General features: G+C 44.8%; 1 long non-coding RNA gene across 1 annotated transcript in view; it reads left to right on the forward strand.

Annotated features, from left to right (window-relative positions):
* Positions 1-21,900, forward strand: part of LOC146337113 (uncharacterized) — a 344,200-nt gene that overhangs the window by 171,739 nt on the left and 150,561 nt on the right. The window contains exon 3 of the long non-coding RNA XR_014785353.1: positions 3,322-3,386. This is a non-coding gene — a long non-coding RNA (uncharacterized LOC146337113). The remainder of the gene's footprint in view (positions 1-3,321; positions 3,387-21,900) is intronic.

Consider the following 21,900-nt stretch of genomic DNA (forward strand, 5'->3'; position numbering starts at 1 on the left):
AAATGAGACCAATGTCTGCACCTTTTGGGCCTCCAAGGGGAGGGCATTCCACAACTGGGGTGCCACAGCAGAGAAGGCCCTCTCCCACGTCCCACCGTAGTGTATGTCTTGTACTGGTGGGATGTGGAGGAGGGCCCCTCCAACAGATCTCAGTTCTCAGGCAGGCATATATAGGGAGAGGCGCTCCCTCAAATATCGAGGTCCCAAGCTGCGTTAAATGTCATCACCAAAACCTTGAATTCCAACCAGAAGTGTATTGGCAGCCAGTGCAATCCCTTTTAAACTGGTGTTATATGGTTTTTATGAGGTGTTCCGGTCAGCCATTTAGCTGCTGCATTTTGTACTAGCTGCAACTTCCGAGTCGTCTTCAAGGGCAGCCCCATGTAAAGTGCATTGCAATAGTCTAATCGGGAAGTTACCAGCACAGGTACTACTGTGGCTAGGTTATTCCTGTCCAGGAAAGGCCGTAGCTGGTGGATCAGCCGAAGCTGGCCCCAAGTACTCGGGGCCACGGAGTCCACCTGGGGCTCCAGTGACAGGGATGGATCTAGGAGTACTCCCAAGCTATTCACCTGCTCCTTCAGGAGGAGTGCAACCCCATCCAGGACAAGTCGCTTACCCAATTCCCGGACTCGGGAACCACCAATCCACAAAGCTTCCATCTTGTCAGGATTTAGCTTCAATTTATTGGCCCTCATGCAACCCATTGTAGCCTCCAGGCACTGGTCCAGCACCTTCACCGCCTCAGCCAACTCCGATGACAAGGAGAAATAGAGCTGAGTATCATCAGCGTACTGGTGACACCCCACCCCAAAACTGATCTCTCCCAATGGCTTCATATAGATGTTGAACAGCATGGGGGATAGAATAGAACCCTGTGCACACCACAACTTAATAGCCATGGGGTAGATCAGGAATCCCCCAATACCACTGTCTGGAATCGGCCCTGCAAGTAGGAGTGGGGCCACTGGAGCACAGTGCCGCCAACTCCCATCCTGCAGAGCCGATCCAGTAAGATACAATGGTCAATGGTGTCAAAAGCCACGGAGAGATCCAAGAGGATCAGCAGGGTAGCACTCCCCCTGTCTTTCACCCGGAGTAGGTCATCAGTCAGAGCAATCAAGGCTGTTTCAGTGCCGTACCCTGGCCCGAAACCAGACTGAAAAGGGTCCAGATAATCAGTTTCCTCCAAGAACGTCTAAAGCTGCCCAGCCATCACATGCTCAAGCACCTTGCCCCAAAAGGAGATATTGGCAATAAGGCGATAGTTCTCACACACCTCTGGGTCCAGGGAGGGCCTCTTCAGGAGAGGGCGCACTACAGCCTCTTTCTAGGCAGCAAGAACCACCCCCTGACAGGGCGAAGCATTTACCACTCCCTGGATCCACCCAGACAAGCCACCCCTGCTAGATCGTATAAGCCAAGATGAGCAAGGGTCAAGCTTACATGTTGTGGTCGGACTGATTCAAGCATCTTGTACTCATCATCAGGCTGCAACAACTGAAACTGATCCCAGGAAACACAACCAAGTGGAACACTGGACACGTCCCCAGACTCTGCGATAACTGTGGCATCATGTTCTGAGCGAATATAAGCGACTTTCTCCTCGAAGTGCCTAGCAAATTTATCGCAGCAAATTACCAAGGGTTCCAATCCCAGTTTCTCTGATCCTGAGCAAGATCCCAAAAGGCCCTTCACCACTCGGAATAATTCTGCTAGGCGATATTTCAAGGATGAAATAATAGATGTATAATAAGATTTTTTTTGCCATCCTCACTGCTGCATAATAGGCACAAGGAAGAGTCTTTGCTCATCGTCGGTTGTACTCGCTCCGAGACCTGCGCCACCTGCACTCTAGCCATCGTCTAGCCTGTTTCATTGCCCATAGATCTTCTGTAAACCAAGGTGAATTACAGGCTCCACTGCCCCAGAGTGGGTGCTTGGGAGCAATTGTATCAATGGACCTTCCCATCTCACCATTCCATAGTGAGACCAAAGCCTCGACCAAATCGCCAGCCCTGTCAGCCAGAAAATCCCCCAGAGCGTTCAGGAATCGATCAGATTCCTAATCCGTCCCCCACCCCTGCAGGGAGGATCTGCTACTGCCAATCCAAACTTCACAAGGAAATGATCTGACCATGACAACGGGGTTGTTGACCCCCCCCCCCCGGCAGGTCATCCCTCATCCGCCCAACAGCAAAAACCAGGTCCAGGGTATGTCCTGCCAGGCCAGTGATGTACTGAGACAGCCCCATGGTTGTCATGGTTGCCATGAAGTCCCGAGCAGGCCCTGTCAGGATAGCCTCAGCATGGATGTTGAAGTCCCCCAGAACCACTGTCCTAGGGTTCTCCAGCACCACCTCCGAGACCATCTCAGCCAGCTCAGGCAGGAAGACTGCTGGGCAGTGTGGTGGGCGGTACAGCAGCAGCATACCTGTTCTGTCTCTTTGGCCCAACACAGGGTAGAGACCCTCAAAACTGGTGCTAGGATGGATCGGTTTCCTCGTAAGGGAGATGGAATCCTTATCCTTAAGCCTTTACAGAGGCCTCTGAGCTCATGCAAGATGTTCAGAAAGGCTGATGTCTGCACCGTTGACCCAATCCCTGATGAAGCTGACCAGAGTTTCAGATATGAGAGAGCCGTGCAGTTCTTTGCAAAGTTTCAGTTCGGAAGAACTTTAGCCTCAACCTTACCAAGGTAGAACTGGGCCAGCTCCTCTGTAAACAGCTACAAGACCCCATCCCCCAGCCCTTGATGATCCAGACATCATGCAACCATAATCTTTTTTCTGGAAAAATGAAACCTGATAAAATGTCATCTCTTTAACATTCATTTTCTGATATTCAGGGAAAGACTCCCAAAGGAGAAGTGAGAGGACCTGATTTTTCTCTGAACTTGGAGGCATCTTGGGGATTTTAATTAAAAAATGTACTTTCTCGTACATGCTTCATTAATCTCAAATTGGTCATTGAGTCCCCCACCCCACCTCCCCGCATTGACCTTTTCATTCTTTTTAAAATTGTAATACTCTTTATTAAAACCAACCATGCCGTGCTCCGTTGTTCCTTCCTGGTTGGTTAATTGCAATTGCGTTCATGAAAATCCAATGCCCTCTATTCAAAACACGCTTCTGGGAAATCAATAGGCAAGTTCTGTATTTGGGGTGTAGACATGCTGGGTTTCCCATTCCTAATTTAGTGGTTTCATCATTAAACTGCTTGTAGCCATCAACAGCCCACACTTCCCATGGATACCTAACATGCTGAGGTTTAAATAATCACCCACCTCATTAATATTCTGCTTTCGACTTTGTTTGGCAGATCTCCCACCTGAGCTGAGGAGAGCCTGTATGGGAACATCAACTCCAACCCTCAAAGGATCAAGGGTAAGACTTAGAAATATGTCTTTCAGATGTTACTCAGTGATTGTGGGGTTGGGGGGAGTAAAGAGGTATGGAAGATGAAACACTTCCCCTTGACAGATGGAGGTGTCACAACTTGTTGCTGGAATGAGCTGTTGTTGCTCCCTAAATTGTGAACCCCAATAATTAAAATGTGTAGACACATACTTAGGAAAGAGGGCCCCAATGTACAGGAATATCCTCTACATTGGGGGCAAGCAGAAGATGGATTAAGATCTACTGGTGAATCATCTAGTATGACGATTCATACTAGACCAGCAAGTGTTTCTGATATCCAGTTGCTTGACAACAGGAGCAAAAAAAACCTTTTCTCCCCCTCCTCCAAATTAAGCTGCCAAAATGAAGAAAGCTTGCAAGGGAAGGATTGTGAGCTCGGTCATCCAAGCATATTGCTCATGAGCTGACCAGGGTCCAGCTTCTAAGCCACCATTTTGCATCTTGCTCAATCCACACACACACACAAAGCCATGGTCTGGCGCATGACTCCAGTTGGCAGGCCTCAGAGTTTGAGTAGATCATGCATGCTTGAAGTCTGCTGGTCCCTGCTCTGCATCAGTCATTCCCAAAATATATGTCAGAGGATGCAGTGTGCAGAAAGAGTTCTGCTAATATGCCTCAAAAAATCATATATACTAATATTCTCCAAGTGTAGAACCTTAGTGGCCAAAATGGCACCATCCATGCACAAAGAGGGAAGTATCGGCAGGCTTGGGGGAACCCCAGCGTTTAAAGGGGAGGAGACCCCAAAACAGCTCAATGAAGGCTAATGATCTTCAGTGGCCACAAAGGCCTGCATGTCTGGTGGGAGAGTGAGGAGGTAGAATGGAATATATTGGAAAAAGGCAGAGATGACTGGCCCTACAGGAGCACTCCATGTTTCTTTGCAGATCCCATTTGTAATTAAAGGTTAGGAACATAGGAAGCTGGCTTATATAGACCATTGGTCCACCTAGGTCAGTATTCGTCAACACTGACTGGCAGTGGCTCTCCAAGGTTTCTTTCCTGGCCCTACCTGGAGATGCTGGGGATAGAACTTGGGATCTTCTGCATGAAAAGCTGGTGCTCTACCCACTGAGCTATGCACTACGGCCCTGAGCAAAGGCCCCTAAGATTCCTGCAAGTTCATATATAGCGCTTACCTATAAAGTATGTGTTCATTGCATGTCTGCACAACTCACTGCTCTGCCCTTGCCTTCCCTTCCAATCAGCCATGGCCAGGGAGGGAGTCAGCCTGCTGCATCTTTGCATCAGCTGTGACTGGATCATTCAACCACTCCCAATGCAGAGACACAGGAGAATGTACCTGCCTGCCAAAGAGGCTGCTGGTTTCCTCTCTGAAAGAGTTACAGGTCTGGGTTTGCCTTCTTCCAATCAGGGATGGCATTTAACAATAATTTCTATTGTTATTGGTGAGCTCAGGTGAGCTCCTCGAAAGGCAGGTAAATATGTTAAATCTTTCTAGTATGCATGGCAATCTTTCTTATTCAGTCAGTCAGTCAGTCAGTTTGTTTGAAATGTTTGTGCCCTGCTCTTGGCCCCTTCAACCAAGGGTTTTCAGACCATTTTTAAAAAATAAAATAAAAATCTTTTAACACATACACTAAAGTGGCAATAATGCAGAGCATTTTAAAACAGAAGAACAGCATCAAATATTGTTTAAAAGCATTGTTTAAGAACAATGACAACAGTGTTGTACTAGAGTGGTTTTTTTTTTTTAAAGTACAAACCCAAATGACACATTCTGTGTTTGACACATTTCTACTTTACTCCATCAACACTAGAAGAAGAATCAGAGGCATGAGTTAGGAAAGCTTTAAAAACAGAAGCGGGTTAGGAAAGCTTTAATAATGTAAATATTCAGGATAACTTTCCAAATGAGTAACCTTTGATGAGCTCCTGATCCTCCACTTGGCTTGATACTTTGGATGCAAAATGCTTTAGCTTCTCAGAACCTTTTGAGAGTGCTTCACCTTATAAGTATTTGCCACTTACAACCAATATATAGCCAGTGGGGTCCGTCAAATTATACCAAAAAGGGTCCTCAGCAGTTGCACATGGGTGTAGCAGCTCAGTATACAGGTAAGGCTAGACGACCTCTTTGCATTAGTTCCAGCAGCGTAATTTTGTGCCACTGCAAGTGCTTTCATCCGTCTATTTATTATTATGTTGAAGTCTGCTGAGTTGGCATCTGCGGCTCCCACTGTTGTGCAGCCTGCTCAACTGAAGCCACTGTAAATGCAGCCAATTACCCGCTATCAACATACACTCATAGCCCAAGGGAGACCAGTTGTCAGAATGAGATCAAGCTGATCTATTGGTGGCATCCTATTTTAACACTTTGCCTTTAAATCCAAACCTTATATAAACTGTCAGGAATAACTACACACACTACATCGTAGAACACCACTGGGGCAACACTAGATACAGGACCTATTCTTGGGTGGATTCAGTGGTGAACTTAAGGCATGACTTTTGGACCGCCATTCAGGCCCTCACTCAGCAGAAAGTAAGGCCCCCATATCCAGCAAGGCTGATCCTTCATTTTGAAGTAAGCAAACTAACATACATAACAGCAGGGGTAGCCAACATGGTGCCCACGGGTACCATTGTGCCCCCAGACACTTTCCTTGGTTCCTACTGAGATACCTTATTCTTCCCAATTTTTATTTATTTATTTTTTCTTGCTGGCAGCTGGGATTACTTCAAAATGAAGTGGAAGCCTTTAGCTGCTGCCATCTTAATTTTCCATGAATACCTCTGAGCAGGCTTTTGACAAAGTCCCTCACCAAAGACTCTGGAGCGAACTTAGCAGTCATGGGATAAGAGGAGAAGTCCTCTTATGTATCAGTAACTGGTTAAAGAATAGAAAGCAGACAACAAGAATAAATGGTAAGTTCTCCCAATGGAGGGAAGTAAATAGTGGGGTCCCAGAGGGATCTGTATTAGGGCCAATGCTTTTCAACCTGTTCATAAATGATCTGGAATTAGTAGTGAGCAGTGAAGTGGCGAAGTTTGTGGATGACACCAAATTATTAGGGTGGTTAAAACAAAAATGGATTGTGAGAAGCTCCAAAAGGATTTCTTCAAACTGGGAGAATGGGCATCCAAATGGCAAATGTGGTTAAGTGTAAACAAGTGTAAAGTGATGCATGTTGGGGCAAAAAATCCCAACTTCAAGTATAACCTGATGGGATCCGGTGACTGACCAAGAAAGAGATCTTGGGGTTGTGGTGGACAGGTTGTTGAAAATGTCAACCGAGTGTGCAGCTACTGTAAAAAAGGCAAACTCCATGTTAGGTATAATTAAAAAAGGAACTGAGAATAAAGTCTGAGCGATAAAGTCGCTCAGATTCGTCATGAATTGGACACCACCATTAATGCAGTTCCATTGGTAGAGGCGTTCAGAGCACCATCTGGTCCAGTTTTATTGGATGAGTTTCAGTTACTGAGGCCTGAGGATGTGGACAAGGTGCTTGGCCAAGTCCGATCGACCACTTGTGTGCTTGACCCTTGCCCTTCATGGCTTATTAAATCAAACAAGGAGGGGTTGTCTGGCTGGGTCCAGGAGGTTGTAAATTCCTCCTTGAGAGAGGGAGTGGTGCCTGCCGCTTTAAAAGAGGCAGTAATTAGACCACTCCTGAAAAAGCCTAACCTGGACCCAGAGGATGTTAACAATTATAGGCCAGTGGCCAACTTCCCCTTCCTGGGCAAGGTGCTTGAGCGGGTGGTTGTAGGACAGCTCCAGGCACCGTTGAATGAAACGGATTATCTAGATCCATTTCAATCGGGCTTCAGGCCTGGTTTTGGAACGGAAACTGCCTTGGTCGCCCTGTGGGATGACCTCTGCCAGGAGAGGGACAGGGGGAGTGCGACCCTGTTGATTCTCCTGGACCTCTCAGCAGCTTTCGATACCATCAACCATGGTATCCTTCTGGATAGGTTGTCTGGGTTGGGAGTTGGAGGCACTGCACTACAGTGGTTCCGCTCCTACTTGGATGGCCGATTCCAGAAGGTGGTGCTGGGGGATTATTGCTCTGCGCCATGGCAATTGTGCCATGGGGTTCCACAGGGCTCTATTTTATCCCCCATGCTGTTTAACATCTACATGAAACCACTGGGGGAGGTTATCCGGAGGCGTGGGCTGAGGTGCCATCAATATGCGGATGACACCCAGCTCTACCTCTCTTTCTCATCAAAACCAGGTGAGGCAGTGGCTGTTCTGAGTCAGTGCCTGGGCACGGTAATGGACTGGATGAGGGCCAATAAACTGAAACTCAGTCCAGACAAGACGGAGGTACTGTTAGTGGGTGGTTCGTCTGCCCGGCTAGGTGATATTCAACCTGTTCTGGAAGGGGTTGCACTCCCCCTAAAGGATCAGGTTCGTAGTTTGGGGGTGCTCTTGGATCCAGAACTGTCACTTGAGGCACAGGTGAACTCAGTGGCACGGAGCACTTTTTATCAGCTTAGGCTGGTATACCAACTACGCCCTTATCTGGACAGAGATAGCCTAGCTACAGTTATCCATGCTCTGATAACTTCTCGTCTGGATTACTGCAATGCGTTATATGTGGGGCTGCCTTTGAAAACGGTCCGGAAATTTCAGCTGGTCCAAAATAGGGCAGCAAGATTGTTAACAGGGACTGGCCTGCGAGCTCATATTACGCCAGTACTTTTCCAGCTGCACTGGCTGCCAGTCCATTTCCGGGCCCGATTCAAAGTGCTGGTGTTAACATTTAAAGCCCTTAATGGCTTGGGGCCAGGTTACCTGAAGGATCGCCTCCTCCCATATGTACCTGCCCGGACCTTACGATCATCATCAGCGGCCCTTCTCCATGAGCCCCTGCCAAAGGAAGTGAGGCAGGTGGCTACTAGGAGGAAGGCTTTTTCTGTTGTGGCACCCCGGCTCTGGAATGAGCTCCCTAGTGAGGTTCGCCTGGCGCCTACATTGTACTCCTTTCGGCGCCAGGTGAAGACCTTTTTATTTTCCCAGGCATTTTAGCATTTTAGCTTTCTAAATTTTTATCTTTGCTGTTTTAAATCTGTATTTTAAACTCCTGTACTGCTGCTAGGTTTTATTGTGGCGGTATAGAAATAAATAAATAAATAAATAAATAAATAAATAAATAAATAAATAAAACTGCCAGTATCATACTGCCTTTATACAAATCTGTGGTGCAACCACACTTAGAATTCTGTGTATCGTTCCGGTTATAACACCTAAAAAAGATATTGTCGAGCTGGAAAAAGGGCAGAAAAGGGCAGCTAAAATGATCAAGGGGCTGGAGCATCTCCTCTATGAGGGAAGGTCACAACAGATGGGCTTGTTTAGCCTGGAAAAAAGGAGGGTCAGGGGAGACAGGATAGAGGTGCACAAAATTATGCATGGTGTGGAGAATGTGGATAGGGAGACATTTTTCTCCCTCTCTCAAAATACTAGAACCTGGGGTCATCCCATGAAACTGATTGATGGGAGGTTCAGTATACAGATAAAAGTACTTTTTCACACAGTGCATAGTTAAACTATGGAATTCGCTACCTCAGGATGTAGTGGTGGCCACCAATTTGGATGGCTTTGAAAGGGGGATAGATAAATAGCTGGAGGAGAAGGCTATCAATGGCTACTAGGCCTGATGGCTATGTGCTACCTCTAGTACCAGAGGCAGCATGCCTGTGTACATAACTTGCAGGGGAACATGGGCAGGAGGGTGCTGTTGCACTCATGTCCTGCTTGTGGGTTTCCCGTGGGCAGCTGGTTGGCCACTGTGTGAACAGAATGCTGGACTAGATGGACCCTTGTTCTGATCCAGCAGGGCTCTTCTTATGTTCAGCTTATTTGTCCATTGTGACCACTCATGCCCATCCATGGCAAATGTTTTATGGCTGTGCCCAGGACAGTTCCACAAATTTCCAAATGTGTCCACAGGCCCAAAAGGGTGCTTCCCCAGCATGAAAGAGTGGGAACCCAGAAGACGATTTGAAGATATGTTACCATGAAGAGGACCCACACACAATATAACCACAGCAGGGGACCCAGAAAAATACTTAAATCTAGAGTCCCAAATTATGCAAGTACAGCTTTGTGTTGCTTTTGAGCCCTAGCTGAGCTCCTTACAAATTTGCTCTACCCCCTTGCATCAGTGCTAATATTGCATCAATTTAGTATTTCTTGGTTGTAATTCTGCTGGTTCTTCATGAGGCCATGTAAGAAGGCAGTGTAAAGATCTTATTCTCTACCTAGAATCAAATTCTGCTGAAATTGGAGAGAGGAAACTTTGCATTTTGATGAGACGTGTTTACTTGAAAACTAGGGATGGATGATTCTGGCAAGTTCACTTCTGCTCAGTGTCTCATTTTGCCAATGCTGAGTTCATTCAACCCCATTTCCATTTCAGTTTGAGATTTTTTTTCCTAAAAACTGCACAAAAATTTGTACATCCTTTTGTGAGCTTTTCTCCTAATATGCATTTTTCCAGATATACACATTTTTTTCCAAATGCGTTCCCCTAATATAATGGATTTTATGTGCACTTTCCCCTATTTTACACATGTTATACACTTCTTTTTTTTTACTTGCAAACTGCATCGCAACATTTGGAAAAGTGTGAATATTGCCATATAACTGGTTTCGTCTTCATGTGCAAGTTCGGGAAGTGTGAGTTTGGGAAGTTTGCATGAAAACATGAAACAAAATGCTCACTCATTCCCTATCATGCCCCATGTTAAAACTTACCAACTCAAAGAAAAGGGTGGGGGGAGCTTCCATCTTCAGGGGGCAGGAATTAACATGGGATAAAAAGTTCCAAACAATCAAACTCCCCAAATGAAATCAGAGGTGGTATCATTCTGTAAGAATATTGTACCATTTCAGTTCCTGCATATTTGAATTACTCTTCAATCTGATTTAGGCCCAGTGTCAGGGGTTGGCATGACTGGGCATTTGCCAATGGCTCAAGCCTCCCAGACTCACTGGAAAAGACCCTGATGCTGGGAAAGGTTGAAGGCAAAAGGAGAAGGGGACGGCAGAGGATGAGATGGCTAGATAGCATCACCGATGCAATGAATATGAACTTGAGCACACTCCGGGAGAGAGTGGAGGACAGGAAGGCCTGGCGTGCTGTGGTCCATGGAGTCACGAAGAGTCGGACACGACTTAACAACTGAGCAACAACAACAACAAGCCTCCCAGAGTGCCCGCTTCCCCATCTCCCTCATTTCCCTTACTTTGAGGGAGGTGTGCACTGGCAGCAACCCCCCACCCAAATGGTCTAGTAGCTGGCAAAAGCTGCTGCTGGCACCCACCATTTTAATGCCCCACAATGCCGCTGGGGCTGCATCATCACTCCAGAGTGATGCTGTGTTTGGGCCCCTGAGGCATTGTGGGAGAATTAAAATGGTGAGGACCAACAGCAGTGCATGTTGGCTGCTGGACTGCTGCTGGCACGTGCCCACCTCAAGTTAAGGGGTGGGGAGGTGAGTGGAATATAGCCACCCCTTCCACTGCAGCCATGGCTTCATCTTTGTTGCCCCCGCCACCGAGGGTGAGGCTGCTGAGGGACCCAACAAGCCCTGTCTTGGTCCTGATCTTGTTTCAAAGAAATGCATCCATGGAAATAATGCCTCTGGGTCTGGGGTCACATCAGTGCTGTTGTAAAAGACTTTAGGAACATCAGAGGCGATCATCTCTCTTTATTGTTGCTACTCTTTCAAGAGGCAGTAACTGTGGATGGATGAACAGCCACATATACACACACAAAGTTTCTCCTAGCTAAACTGCATTATTTGTCCATCCATTCACACTTCATTTCAGCCTTTATGTGGCTTTTGAATTCATGCTTTAATACATTTTCTTGACACAAGAAAGGGTTTCAATGAGCGTGTGATGAATGTCCGTATTAAATTAGATCCCCTTTTTAATTAAGTTCATCTAAATTTAATTTTGCAATTTTACTTCAGTAAACCCACCTGACTCCCGCTGTTGAATGTGCTTTTCCTACCACTGTTCACACATAATTGTACCTGTGAAAGATTTATGACTTAGGCAGATGATTCTGAACCCTTTGGAATGTGTTCAGCATATGCTTCATGGATGACTAGTAACTTGAGCAATTAGTAACTGGGAGTACTATTCAGCTTCCAGAACTTTTGTTTTAGTAACTCTTCTGATTTACCTTTAACTATAAGCAAACAATCCATTTTAACAGAATACATTCTTAAGTTATCTTAATTGCAGCTGTGCTATTAATTCCTAAAATATCATGATGAGTTGATGATTGGGAAGGCTGAACATTCTGTAACAATAGCAGTCATATTACTATGAGCACAATAAAACTTATTAGACTCAAATTTGCAATAGATTTGTATATCATCATGGCATATGCCAGACTTGGAGTCCTTGGGCCACCTACTGGGGGTTACCACTGCTGATGCTATTGCCCTGGGCCCTCTTCTGTGCTGCTCTGATGAGGACTGAGTGTCCTACTCTAAACTGAGTCCTGGCTCTTTGCTAAGCAAATACAGGGATGTATACAACACAGAAATCAATTTAGCAGGCAAATGGTCCAGCACAGTTTTGTCAGGCATGTAGGGTTTTTTTCCCAGAGAGGCCTGAGGTGCAAGCAAGGTTAAATGCTTGATTAGTCAACGAGAAACACAGGCAGAAAGCAAAGTCAGGTAGGGGCCCAGAGGTCCAAATGCACAGCAAAGCCGAGGAGAAATCAGGATACCAAAGACTAGAACTGAAGACACAACATTGTTTCCAGCAGCTCTCAAGTTAGAAGTGAGAGCTGATATAGCTAGAACTACCAGAGCCCCACCCAAGGCTCAGCTGCATCATGTTAGAAGCTTGTCAGATGTCCTCCTCATGAGGAGAGCTGGACTCATGAGTAGCCCTCTTCCATAATCAAGCCACCATCCTATCATGGATCTTAAGGCACCAGTGTTCTCAGGGGCTAGGTGGCGGCCCAGCATCCCCCTCTGCCTCAGAAGTTGAGCTCTCTGTATCTCCAGGAGGCATATGCAAAGGCATCACCCCTGAAGGTCCTGGACCATCTTGGGTAGAGCCAGGGCCTGCTGAGGGGCCAACTGGCTCTGAAGGTTCTGGCTTCTCCTCGGAAGATGATTCCAGTGTCAGCATGACACCTGGGACCATGACACTGAATGGCCACCCATGATTCTGCAGAACAATGCTACATCTTGGGGACATGTCCCACTGAGTTTAATGGTTCTGGATTGTACCCTACAGGTGCAAACTACAGTCACATTAAGTTTGTGTTGCAAAAAAAGTGTTCCTTCGGTATTTTCTAAGCAAATGCTTTTTTCTACCATGCATAATTAATGTGATAATAATTTACACCTATAGGATACAATTAAGGTGGCCACTTAGGCATCACCAAAACAGAGGACATGTATCACACCAAAAATGAGGACAAGAGAGGACACAGTTTTGCATAACATTTGCATATGCTAATTAGATTTATAGATGTAAATTAAGAAAAATACTATAACTTAAATAGAAATGCAATACATCTGACTCTAGTGGGAAAGACTGTGTTCAGGTGACCATAGTTACTGCTCAGTCAGCTGTCGTCAAGGTGCTAACTGTCAATAGGAAACTTTAAGCCTCTGCACTTACTCCTTTCTTATGTTTTTTTATCTTTAATCAGGCTTTTGATTGGACAGACGTTCAAATAGAGGACTGTCCTCTGACACCCCCTCAAATAAAGGACACATGGCCACACTAGGTACAATCCAAAACCATTAAAACAGCTTTCTCTGGCCATGCTAGCTGGGGCTGATGGGAACTGTAGGCCAAAACATCTAGAGGGACCCAGGCTGCACTAAACTCAATGGGAAATTTCCCCAAGACACCAAGACAATGTGCTTGACACACTAAACAGCTAGCATCCATAGTTATTTATAAAGTTTAATATTGCTATTGTTTAAGTCCCTAAAACATGGCCACCAGTAATCCAACACTGATACCTCTTTTTAACCCAGTACAAAACAAGGCTTGGCAATAAAGCTGTTTGAACCCCAGGATGCTAGTACTTAATCTTCCAAACCGACTGCTAAATTGGTTTCGAAAGAGCACTTTTATTGAACCAAACAATGTGTCTTTCTTGTACTGTATATATAGATAGATATTTTCCCTCTTTTCAGGTTCATTTTTTTGGTCTCTAAGAAAGCTCTCATTATTTAGCTGTGGGTGAAAGTGTTGTTCTTTCCCAGACTTCTGAATGCCTCTGGATTAAATTAACTGCAGCGCGTCGTAAGGCTGAGCAAGTCTACACTTATAAAAGTTTCTGCAAAGAAACTCAAGTACCTCATTTAATCTCCTATAGAAAAGGTAGTGAGGGGCGCGGAGGGAAGTCACAGTCCTCAGCATGATGAAACACATCTGAGCTTTAAAGACCTGATGGGGAAGTCTGGATGAGACCCAGAGAAGGAAGCTCTTGAAAATTACAAAATGGCACAGTTATGTTATTGTTTGGTCTTGAGACAGTAACCATGTGAGGGTTTGGGGTTTTTTTTTAAGATCCTAACTAGAGAAGGGGTGTGTTAAACCTCAGAAGTTTTAAGAATACTTAATGACTGCCTGCCAATACAGCTGATCCCTGCTGGGTAATGGGGGAATGCTGACCATGTAAATATAAAGGGGGTTATTTAGGAGACCCAGTGAGCTGTGAATTATTGCCTCGGTTGTCACAAAAAGAGGGGAAAATGAGTTGCGAAGAGGGAAGGACGTGCATTGGGTTCTGAAAAGCTTCATGAGATTTTTGGCTGATAGGAGGGAAAAACTCATATGTACTTTTCTGTGAAAAGAAATATTTGTTTTGTCAGATTGCAGAGCTGCCAACCCACCTCAGTTGCTTTGTAAAATCCATTATAGAAACAAAAGAAGTCTATTTTTATGCCACATGCAATGCAGAAATAAGAGGAAAATAGGTTGGAAGCCCTGCTTTTCCTATCTTCTTTTAATATTTGCCCACTTGCTAAAGTTAACAACTGGAACTCCAGTCCGAAACCAAGTCAGCAGCAAGTTGCCCTGTGATTCACAGGGGTGGGGGCTGGATCCTGAAGATTATTTTAAAAACAGGGTGGGGTGGGGCCCTTGCATTCCTCCTGGAATTTGTTTTGCTAGGTGCTTTAAAACTGACTGTCTGGAATGGAGTGGTTGATTAAAAACCATAATTTAGATACACTTGTGATGAATTTAGATACACTTGCAATGAATTTACATGACCAGCCTGTTCACTGGCATGACCAGGCAATCCTTCTCAACAGTAGCTTCACCTTGGCACTACCAAACATTCTGGAGAAGCAGAACTGGACATTTGACTTGGTGTACTGTTTCCTGTTACTTAGGATAAATCTGTGCAGGTGCTTCCAAATGAGCAATTTAAGGCACAGTCCCATGCATGTTTGGGCAGAAGAAAAATCCCACAGCTCCCAGCACTTCTGGCTGGGGAATGCTGGGAGTTCTAGGACTTTTTTGTGTCTAAACATGCAAAGGATTGCTCGCTTAGTGCTGCGGTGAATCCATGTATTGTATGGATCTTTCTCTATTCTTTTAGAAATGTAAGTCCTTTCAAATGCCCCACCTGTAGCCACAAGCAAAATCAGAGCTTTGACAGAGCCCTAGTCAGTTCTAACACCATCCCTGAAATCCTAGGCCCGACCCCAAAATGCACCAAAAAAAAGGAAGCAGTTTCATCTTCACTTTTGCCCCTAACTCCCCCTCCAAAACATGGCCCAAATTTCTGAAGGTTTGGCCCTACCTTGGCAAGCTGTCTTTCAGGGAACCTTGTCTGCCATCACTGATCTTCTTATCGGGGAACACGTTCTTTGGAAACCCTACGTATCTTTGGAACACAGTTTCGAGATCACTGGCCTATGCACTATGCAGCATGTGGTAGAATTCTGGACTTTGCCACTTCAGATAGGTGTTGGTAATTGTCAAAAATTTGCGTACCTCTTCAGCTCAAACCTATACATAACAAACAAGTGCATCAGAGAAACAAGCTGGGAACTATGTTTTAACACTGATAGTAGGAGAAGCCTCATTATGATGAGGGGAATTCACCAAAGTATCATTAGCGAAACTTACTATAGTAATCAAGTTAAAAAGCAATCTCTCGTTGTTCCATGTATGTTGCCTCTTCCACCCCTAGAAATCTGACACTGCTAATAAGAATGTAATTTTTTTAAAAAATGGGCAAACTAAAAAATAACAATACCAAATGGTTCTGCAAATCTATTTGTAAAATACCTCATACTGAATTCCTAATGAGGATGTATTTGCGGATAAATAAATCTTTTCTTCCTTTCATAACTCTTTAGACTCTCTACAATGAAGTCATCTGCCCAGACCTCCCTCTAATGAGTTGAAAGCCTCAATGGTCCCTTTTATTTATAATAAATATTGCCTACTAATGTTACCACTGCCATTGTGTGATGTCTCAATAGAGGATTATTACTTTGTGTAGTAAGTTAGCTTCATGTCTTCTCTTCTTGATAGTGGAGTTAATCCACCACCCCGGTCCCTCCCTCCTTGCAAGAGAAGAAGAGAAATACTTAATCCACGAACCATGCAATGAATTATGTGTGCAAAAATGATGTCAGTCCAGTGTCATTAAAGCTGGCAGTGACGTTCCTGGGTAGAAAATGCAGATCAGATTGATCTCTATTAACTTTGACAGGGAGGGTAGGACTAAAATGTGACTTGTATATAAAGTAATATTTACTCATCTTCATCATCATCATCCAATTTTGACTCCAAGAGGCTTAGAAAGGCATACATAATTCTCTCTCCCCTCCCTTCCCTGTATTATCCTCACAATAGCCCCATAAGGTAGATTATGCTGAGAGATAGTGAGAGGCCCAAAGTTACTAAAAGTGCAATCTTATGCATGTTTAGACAGAAAAAAAGCCCTACAACTCCCAGAATGCCCCAGCTAGCAGTGGAATTGTCTAAACATGTGTAGGATTGTGCTTTAAGTGAGCTTCATGGCTGAGTGAAGATTTGAATCTGGATCTCCCCAGTCCTAGCCTGACATGTTAACTCAGGAGTATGCAACCTGCCCCCCTCCAAATGTTTTGGACTACAACTCCCACAATCCCTGATCATTGGCCATGGTGCTGGGGTTTGTGGATGTTATAGTCCAAACATCTGGAGGGCACCAGGTTGCCTACCCCCACTACTAATTTCATTTATTCCCCCCTCCACTTCTTCCATTGAGCTCAAGACAGAGTATTTTGGTTTTCCTGCCATCAACGTTGATATCAACTCCATCTGATATGGAAGTGCACTCCTACCTTCCCGACCATCTGCTCCCATCGGTAGTACATGCCCTGGTCTCCTCTCATCTAGACTACTGTAATGCGCTCTATGTGGGGTTACCCTTGAAGACTGTTCAGAAGCTGCAGCTGGTGCAGAACACAGCGGCTCGCCTTATTAAAGGCATCCGCCAACGTGACCATATCATTCCGGTGCTGAAGGACTTGCACTGGTTACCAGTTGTTTTCCGGGCCAAATTTAAGGTGTTGGTTTTGACCTTTAAAACCCTATATGGTTCCAGCCCAGCCTATCTCAAGGACCACCTCCAGCAACACCAGACAGGCCTCTCAGCAAGAACAGCCTCGGATGGCCTTCTCTCTGTCCCATCAGCCAGGACAGCTAGGCTGGTGAGGATGAGGGAGAGGGTCTTCTCTGTGGTGGCCCCCACTCTGTGGAACTCCCTCCCTAGGGAACTCCGCCATGCCCCCTCTTTAATGAGCTTCCGCATGCATTAAAAATGTGGTTGTTCAGGCAGGCATTTGGGGTGGGTTAGGGTATTTTTAGAAATATGTTTTAATGTTGAATTTTATTGTTTTAAACTGTTGTATTATTGTACATCGCCCAGAGTGGCTGGGTGATGGCCAGATGGGCGATTAAGAAATTTAATAAATAGATAACATTTTCAACAACAGGCAAAAAACATTTTCAATTACCCATTTCATTTATTACATTTCTATACTACCCAGAGCCAGAGCTCTGTAGGTGGTTCACAAAAAGTAAATCCTTAAAATGCAACATGATAAGATGATATAAAAACTTTAACATATAAAAAGCTAAAAACAATTAACAGTAAAATACCAGGGCCCGGTAAACCACCTAACATTAAAAGCCCCATCATAGGCTGTCAAATGCTGTGGTCATCACAGAACCTTCAAAGAACAGCAGCAGCAGTAGCAGTAACGTCTTGGGACTGAGGAGAGGACATTTTGTATCATTGTCCAGTGTTGTTTTGTTTCTAATCTTGTGTTGTAAACCTTATTATATCTTCATTTCCTCATATTGCCAGCTGTCTTGGAGGTAGGTCTGTTGTCAAGCAGAGAGGCAGCATATAAATATTTTAAGTAAATTAAATAGAATAACCTATTGAACTAAGCCACACAGGTAGAAATGTAATAAGACAAAAAGCCTAATGGTTTTGGCAACCTAAACATTAGCACCTAATGATATTCAAATACTCGTCCATCCTGTTAATACAAATTATGCAGTAATATGAAACTAAATGCAAACAGATCCTTAGTGCTTGGATACTCCAAAAGAAAATTGTTTCACAGCTTATGAAACCAGATCTAGTTTCAGAGGAAAAACAAAAACATGTTAATATGTTTCTTGTTGTAATACTATATAACCAGCAATGAAAATGATAGGACTACCTAACAGTAAGAATTTAAGGGGGGGGGGGATAATCAGAACTCAGCTTAATTGAAGAAAAGCTCATGCTATCCTCTTAAATTACTGTTTCATGAATGCAGTTCTACAGTTTCTATGAATAAATGAAATTTGTTGAACAACTGTATGAGAAGAGGGTTATGCTAAAAAGACACACACGCAAAAGGAAATGGTTAATATCATGGAAGGCAGGACTGTAGTAGGAAGAGTTGTTTAAATTCATATCTGTGCAAGTAATAGCAAACCTGCTTTTTAAATACTGTAAAAATTGAAGTTCTGCAGAGGCATTTATTAGCAACATGTTTGGAGATGTGTAACTACAGTGTTACATGCTGATTTTTTTTTTTATAGGGTGAGGCAAAAAGCAGGGAGAAAAATGAGATGTAAAACTTCTGATGACTTGTGGGGGGGGCACTGATGGGGCCTGAGGATTTATGTATTTATTTGTTAGCAGTTACAGGCAGTAGCAAAACCACAGACTTCTTCTTTTTAAACTGTGTTCCCCTCTGCTTGCTTTTAAAGTTTTTTCCACAGAGGTAGTGATCCTCCTTGGTCAGGGGCCATCTTTCCCCACAATGCATTGGAAGAAGTAAACTATGTCCTTTCTAGGGATGTACGAAACAACTTACCTGTTTCGTTTTGTACATCCGTGGGGGGGGAGGCGCTCCGTCCCTCCCCCCAAAACCCTCAACGGCCGGCTCTGCTCCGCGGCGACTCCACGGAGCTGCCGGCTGGGGCAGCCCGCAGCAACATCCGGCCGCTGCTGGGCTGTGCAGGGACGCAAATGGCGGCCGCCGTAGCCGCCGCCATTTGCGTCCCTTTTTTTTTGCCATGATAGTCTACGTAAATATTTACGTAGTCTATCACGGCAAAAAAAAAAGGGGGGAACGCAAATGACAGCAGCTACGGCGGCCGCCATTTGCGTTCCCTTTTTCACCATGATAGGCTATGTAAATATTTACGTAGCCTATCACAGCTAAAAAAGGGAACACAAAATGCGTCCCTGCGTTAGCCGTGATAGGCTACATAAGTATTTACATAGCCTATCATGGCTAAAATGGTGAAGCGAATGGCGGACGCAGACGCCATTCGCAGAGCAGTGCGAATGACAGCAGGTGAGTGCTCCATTTCGTGCGCCTTTTGCAGGGTGGGGGGGGTGGGGGGCTTCGTTCCGCCATGGGTTTCGGGGGGCCAAATGCGCTGGCGTTCAGCCTCACCAAGATCCGTGGCGGAATTCTCTGCCATCCCTAGTCCTTTCTCAGATGCATTGTAGAGCAAGATGATGCTACATCCTTCTATAGATGAATTGTGGGGTGAGATGACCCCTGACGGAGGAGAATCACCCACACCACTGGAAAATGGCAGCAAAAATTATTCAAAGGAAAGAAAGAAAGAAAGAAAGAAAGAAAGAAAGAAAGAAAAGCAAGCAAGCAACATTTAACAAGAAGAAGCCTTTGATTGTGATACGGTCTCTGTTTGCTAAAAATGCAAGCCCCGCACGTGAGAAAGCCATCTGAATTTCTCCAGCCCACCCTCAAAGGTGCAGAAAGTGCCTCCTTGAAAGCCCAAGAATTGGGTTGAGAAAGTGTGTGTGTGTGTGGGGGGGACTTTCTGGCCACCTCTCCTACCCTTCCCCATCAGAAGTGATGCCAAAGTCAACTAGAAAAGGGGCTTTTTTAGCTCTGGCATGCTGCATATGGAATTCCCTCCCCATGGAGTCCCACCTAGCTCCAACCTTTGTTATATTTTATGGGCAAAAACATTTAAATTCAGCAGGCTGTTTCAGATCTTTTATCTGCTGCTTTTTATATTCCTGGCCTGTTTTTCATGTGTTGTGTTTTACATATTATTGTCTGTTCTTAGGTTGTTGTAAACTGCCTTTTTTATTGAGGAGGAGGGTGTGTGTGTGTGTGTGTGTGTGTATAGGTACTGCTGCCTTGAAAACTAGCTGCAGTTGCTCTAAAGATGGGGAAATTATTTTAAACGATATATAAGACGACCTTTTAGGGAAGCCCCCCATCCCAAGACAGCATACAACATTTAAAACCACAGCAATGATAAAATCCAATAAAAATAATAATTAAAATCAGTTAACAACATATACACAACAGCACCCAATAATGTCCTGACTCAGTTACAGGGCCAAATGAAACAGATAAATTTTCAGGGCCTGCTTGAAGGCCTGCGAACATGGAAGTAGTGACAGTAACCCTTCCTCTTTCAGGTTGTGGGGAAACCAAGATGTAAGCACTTGATGTTTTGGTTGCTGTTTTGGGAGGGGATCTGCCCTTTCCATGAGTGTTTTAAAACAAGTGTAGGAGGGTTCAAGAAGATGTGTTGCTTCATGTGGTGGTTTGGACCACAATCCCTGACCATTGGCCATGCTAGCTGGAGCTGGTGGGAGTCACAGTCCAAAATGTCTTAAGGACCCAGATAGCCTAGCCCACCTTTCCAGTAAGAGTATAGAACCAAGATGCTGTTCCCTAGTTGAACACACTTCAGGTTTTGTTCATTGACAGCACACAATCCTCAACATGTTTACACAAAAGTAAATCCCCTTGCCTTTAATGGGTCTTACTCCCAGGAAGTGGCTATAGGACTGCAGCCTCTGAATCCCTGAATGATTGACATGCTTTTGCATCTTTCAGGTAGGAGGACGGTTTTGTATCAGTTATTAGAAACTCAGCAAGCAGTCAAGCAGTTAAAGAGACTTGAGCCAGACAGACTCTGTGGATTATTTACACTGCTAAAACTGAAGCAGAGACTCCATTAAAAAAAAAAAGCAATGATTTCATTGAGCACGTAGTCAGAGCAACTATAGATAAAAACAAATGGAAATTATTTTACTAAGAAAAAGTTAGGGGAAAAAGGTGGAAAGTTGTCGATAGTGGAATCGGGCTGATGGGTGCAGAATGTGTATGTGATTGTCCTTCAACTAAGGGGTTTGGCTGAATTAATATTTGTGGAGATAACGTTGAGCTGCAATAGACACACCTCTGGCCTATCTTTAGAAGTACCTTTTAAATCTATATCCAATTTTAACCTAACTGATGATAGTTGAAAATATGAACCCGTGTTTGCACAGCAAAACGAGAGAGGGGTGGTGGTGGAGGAATCTATAGTGTAATTAGCCGTTTGCAGACAATTGATGTAAGGTGAATGAACAGATGTGCGTGGAGGGGGTGGGAGAGTGGGATTGCAGCATTAGGCTCCACCCTGACCCTCACACATTCTGTAGATAGATCTTATGTGAGCATAAATTGTTTGTGTAATCAAGAAGTCTGAAAAAAGCAGGCTCTGCAATTGTGCAAACAGGCTTACCCGCACAATTTATATGCACACACAGGACATAATGTCAAGAATGAATCTGAGTGTGTGGAGATGTCTGGCAGCTCAGATCGAGAAACGGGAACAGCCAGAACAGAGGGAGGCACCCTCCCTAGTGAGCCCAGATATGGCGACACTTTCTTCCCAAGACCTTGACATACAGATGGCCCAACCTGAATGGCTCCCCCATTCCTCCACCATGAGAGCTCAAGTTGAGGAGGAGGAGGAGGGTGAGGGGCATGACGTGAGGGATGCTAGGATCCATTGCAGAGTGAAGCAGGAAAAGATAGGGGCATTGCTCAGATGCTCCGCCAGCTTGGCCAGTTGTGGAAGCCAACATAGGAGGGAGCTACCCTAAGGGAGGGGCATCCCTGCAAACCAAGTCTGGCCATGAAGTCCTTGCCCAGACTGCTGGCAACTTCTCTAACT

The sequence above is a fragment of the Heloderma suspectum genome, chromosome 11 (genome assembly GCF_057233095.1).
Source record: "Heloderma suspectum isolate Gila_16-S chromosome 11, 16-S_ref, whole genome shotgun sequence".
NCBI lineage: Eukaryota > Metazoa > Chordata > Lepidosauria > Squamata > Helodermatidae > Heloderma > Heloderma suspectum.